The sequence below is a fragment of the Vigna unguiculata genome, unplaced genomic scaffold (assembly GCF_004118075.2).
Source record: "Vigna unguiculata cultivar IT97K-499-35 unplaced genomic scaffold, ASM411807v1 contig_20, whole genome shotgun sequence".
Lineage (NCBI taxonomy): Eukaryota > Viridiplantae > Streptophyta > Magnoliopsida > Fabales > Fabaceae > Vigna > Vigna unguiculata.
This window is the reverse complement of record NW_021010902.1, coordinates 242,501-247,647: the sequence shown is the minus strand read 5'-3', so window position 1 is coordinate 247,647 and position 5,147 is coordinate 242,501. Positions and strand designations below refer to the sequence as shown.

Sequence of the window (5,147 nt, the reverse complement as noted above, 5' to 3'; positions counted from 1 at the left end):
ATTCCTTTACTTTACAAAAAGATAAAAGAAAAAACTAAGAAACCAAATTCATTAGAATCCTCATTTTTTTTCTTTATTGTATGGAATATACACATCAATATTCATGGATCATACCTTTTATTCCATTCCCAATTTCGATGTTAATAGGAGTGGGAATTCTACTTTTTCCGACTGCAACAAAAAATATTCGTTGTATTTGGGCTTTTCCTAGTATCTTATTGTTAACTATAGTTATGATTTTTTTGCTTGATTTGTCTATTCATCAAATCAAGAATAGTTCGTTTTTTCAATATGTATGGTCTTGGACCATAAATAATGATATTTCTTTAGAGTTTGGGTACTTGATCGATTCACTTACTTCTATTATGTCAATATTAATTACCACGGTTGGCATTCTCATTCTTATTCATAGTGATAATTATATGTCTCATGATCAAGGATATTTGAGATTTTTTGCTTATCTTACTCTTTTTAATATTTCAATGTTGGGATTAGTTACTAGTTCGAATTTGATACAAATTTATTTTTTTTGGGAATTAATAGGAATGTGTTCTTATTTATTAATAGGCTTTTGGTTCACCCGCCCTATTGCGGCAAATGCTTGTCAAAAAGCATTTATAACGAATCGTGTAGGGGATTTTGTTTTATTATTGGGAATTTTAGGTCTTTATTGGATAACGGGTAGTTTGGAATTTTGGCATTTGTTTCAAATTATAAATAATTTGATTTCTAAAAATGAAATGAATATTTTTTTTACTCTGTTTGCCCTCTTGCTATTTTGTGGCTCAGTTGCAAAATCTTCCCAATTTCCTCTTCATGTATGGCTACCCGATGCTATGGAGGGGCCTACTCCAATTTCTGCCCTTATACATGCTGCTACCATGGTAGCCGTTGGAATTTTTCTTGTGGCTCGTCTTTTTCCTCTTTTCGTAGTGCTACCTAAAATAATGAACACAATAGCTTTTATAGGTATAATAACAGTAATATTAGGAGCTACTTTAGCTATTGCTCACAAAGATATTAAGAAAAATTTGGCCTATTCTACAATGTCTCAATTGGGTTATATGATGTTAGCTTTGGGTATGGGATCTTATCGAGGTGCTTTATTTCATTTGATTACTCATGCTTATTCAAAAGCATTGTTGGTTTTAGGATCTGGATCCATTATTCATTCAATGGAAGCTCTTGCCGGATATTCTCTAGCTAAAAGTCAAAATATGGTTTTTATGGGCGGTTTAACAAAACATGTACCAATTACAAAAGCTTTTTTTTAGTGGGTACACTCTCTCTTTGCGGTATTCCACCCTTTGCCTATTTTTGGTCTAAGGATGAGATTCTTAATGATAGTTGGTTGTATTCACCAATTTTTTCAATAATAGCTTGTTCTGCAGCAGGATTAATTGCATTTTATATGTTTCGAATTTATTTACTTGTTTTTTAGAGATATTTAAACGTTCATTTTTTGAATTTTAATGGAAAAAAATAGTTCATTTTATTCAATATCTTTATGGGGAAGAAACAAGTAAAACTTAAAAGAAAAAACGAAAATTTTTCCTTAGTTTTACTAAAAATAAAAAAGAATGAAATAACTTCTCTCTTTATCCGGAAGAGATATCTATATCGCGTTAATCAAAATATTAAAAATATAAAACATCTGGTTTTTGGTATTATCCATTTTGGCACTAAAAAATTGCTTGTTTATATCCTAATGAATCTAACAATACTATGCGATTTTCTATGCTTATTTTAGCGCTCTTTACTTTATTCGTTGGTGTTGTAGGAATTTCTTTCAGTCAAGACGGAATACATTTGGATATTTTATCAAAATTTTTAATTCCATTTATAGACCTTTTACATAAAGATTCAGAAATTTTTTTGAATTATTATGAATTTTTCACAAACGCAACTTTTTTTTTGAATTATTATGAATTTTTCACAAACGCAACTTTTTTTTTGAATTATTATGAATTTTTCACAAACGCAACTTTTTCTTTGAATTTATTAAATTTATTTGAAAAAAATTTTCTTAAAAAAAATGTTGCCGATCATTTTCAAAATATCATATATAATTGGTCGTATAATCATGGTTATATAGATCTTTTTTATGAAAAATCTTTAATTGCTAGTATTAGAAGATTAGTGAAATTAAATTCTTTTCTTGATAAAAAAAGAATTGATGGAATAGGTATTACAAGTTTTTTTCTAGGAGAAGCTATCAAATATGTGGGGGGTGGGCGAATAGCTTCGTATATATTATTGTATATTCTAGATATATTAATCTTTCTAGTAATTTTGTTTTTATTTGAAACAAATAAATATTGATGAATCTAAGGAATATTAAACTCGGTAAGAAAAGGGGATTTAAAAATTGAAAAAGAAGATTCTGAAAGAATCTTCTTTGAATACTAAAATTACGTATTGAATTTGGATTCTTGTATCCATAATTCAAAAAGTTTTTTTGACTATTGCCGAAGAACTGAAATAAAAGATAGGGTATAGTTATGACAGTTATTGTATGGGGTCTACCCAATGCTAAATGCAAAGGTGCATAATAGATAGACATGAACATTATGAGTTGTCCCGTAATAAACCCAGTTGTTGCTGCTATTTTCTTCTCGGTTCCTTCTTCCACAAGTCTAGCTCGAAGAAGGAAGAGATAAGAGGGCCCTATGGAAAATGTGGTCAAAAATCCATAATAGAGTCTGACCACAACTATCAAATTCATTATCTTCATGCATAAGAATACTAGATTCTCCAGTATAAAAGATTGAAAAATCATCTCAAACCTCTCTTTTTCTTTTCTATTGCAATTTTTAGATTATTATATAACGATTTTTCAATTTTCAATTTTGCATAATTTTCCATTTATAGAAATAGATAGACTAGAAATAGAAACGACATCTCTTATCTCCATAACACCAAAGATAGGGATATTAAATGAATGGAATTAGTTTATGGATGCAATATAATGAAATAGAGCCAGTTTGAAATTCCCTATGAAATTAGGCATGGAAGGGAGCCACTGTGAAGAAATTTGACGAGTTACGAAGGAAACTACGAGTTCCTATTGGTCATGGGTTGAGAACGAGAATTGAACTCTATGAGATCGAATTTCCCATTGTTCCTCAATAGCTCAGTGGTAGAGCGGTCGGCTGTTAATTGACTGGTCGTAGTTTCGAATCCTACTTGGGGAGATTGAATTGATTCTGAAATCTATAATTCAGAATGAAAGGGTTTGCTTTGACTGTTAAGAAGAGTAGATAACTCGTTTCCCTTGTCTTTGTTTCTATTGTATTCTATCTCATCGTATCCCATTCTGTTCTGCGATATTTGAGAATCGCCGTCAATACCCCAGTGTAGGTTCAGGATACTCATTTGTTCGACAGTCCAGGGCTATTTAAACCAACCAATTAAGAATTCTTAGATATACTGGTACTAGCAGTAGCAAGTGCATCTTTGATGCAATCATCAATTTTCCCGAGAAGCAATTACCACTAGCAAACATATTAATGATGAGGAACGCTTTTTTGTGCTATGCAAATAATACTTTACTTGCTCCGCTATTCCAAACCTGGTTGAGGAAGCGTACAAAAAAATGGGGATTAAAAGATTAGGGCATACTCAATTGATTTAATAAAACATAAAATAGTAAGGCCATTCCATTTCTACAAACTACGCACAAGTTCCATAGCTTTGGGTCCACTAGCCCGATCATGATTTTCCTACCCCCAAAGGGAAAAATCCTTCCCTGTTTTGGCCGGTTGTGGGCGAGGAGGGATTCGAACCCCCAACATCGTGGTTCATAGCCAGGTGCTCCAATCCTCTGAGCTACAGGCCCCCACCCTGTCATCTCCACTGGAAATCTATTCCCTGGAGTATCCTATAAAACGGGAACATTTCCTCTCCCCAGCCTAAGAATATGTGAAAGCGTCTCTCGCTCTATAAGAACGGTGCGTTCTGAGGTGTGAAGTGGGAGATAAGGGATTTCATAATTGGGGTTTTGAATAAGACGACCTTTTCCTTTTTCATTCTTATTACTTTTTATAATTGAAAAAGTAATAAGAATGAGAGGTATTAAGCTATTTTTCCGCAGGACCTCCCCTACACTATCGTCACCGCAGTAGAGTTTAACCACCAAGTTCGGGATGGATTGGTGTGGTTCCTCTATGCCTAGGACACCAAAATATCGAACCGTGAACGAAAAAAGGCATGAGATAAAAGCAAACATATTGGCTACTCATTGTGAGGCCCTAATTCTCGACTGGAGGGGACACCAAAAGCCGCTGCACTTCCATCCCTTGGATAGATAGAGAGAAGGGGCAGAGTTTTGGTTTTTCTCATGTTGTCAAAGAGTTGAACAATGAAAATGGATGACTAATGCTTGATCGAATTGATCGGATCATGTAGGAACAAGGTTCAAGTCTAACGATCTGTTAGGATGCCTGAACTACATACATCACTGCACTTCCACTTGACACCTATCATTAATTAGAAACGGCTCGTCTCGTCGTGACCTTCTCTTGAATTCTCAAAACTTCTTTCGCTCCATCCCCGCTGGGGCAGAGAACCCATCATTGTCTCGGCTGTGCTACCGGAGGCTCTGGGGAAATCAGAATAGGAGAGCACTCATCTTAGGGTGGGTTTCCTACTTAGATGCTTTCAGCAGTTATCCGCTCCGCACTTGGCTACCCAGCGTTTACCGTTGGCACGATAACTGGCACACCGGAGGTGCGTCCTTCCCGGTCCTCTCGTACTAGGGAAAGGTCCTCTTAATGGACCAAACTGTCTCACGACGTTTTGAACACAGCTCACATACCGCTTTAATGGGCGAACAGCCCAACCCTTGGAACATACTACAGCCCCAGGTGTCGAAGAGCCGACATCGAGGTTCCAAACCTTCTCGTCGATGTGAGCTCTTGGGGAAGATCAGCCTGTTATCCCTAGAGTAACTTTTATCTGTTGAGCGACGACCCTTCCACTCGGCACCGTCAGATCACTAAGGCCGACTTTCGTCCCTACTCGACGGGTGGGTCTTGAAGTCAAGCTCCCTTCTGCCTTTGCACTCGAGGGCCAATCTCCACCTGGCCCGAGGAAACCTTTGCACGCCTCCGTTACCTTTGGGGAGGCCTACGCCCCATAGAAACTGT

The 5,147-nt window shown here is 35.8% G+C and overlaps 1 pseudogene; it reads left to right on the top strand.

Annotated features, from left to right (window-relative positions):
* The first annotated feature begins 836 nt into the window (after positions 1 to 836).
* Positions 837 to 1,473, top strand: LOC114171311 (annotated as a pseudogene).
* Positions 1,474 to 5,147: the final 3,674 nt, after the last annotated feature.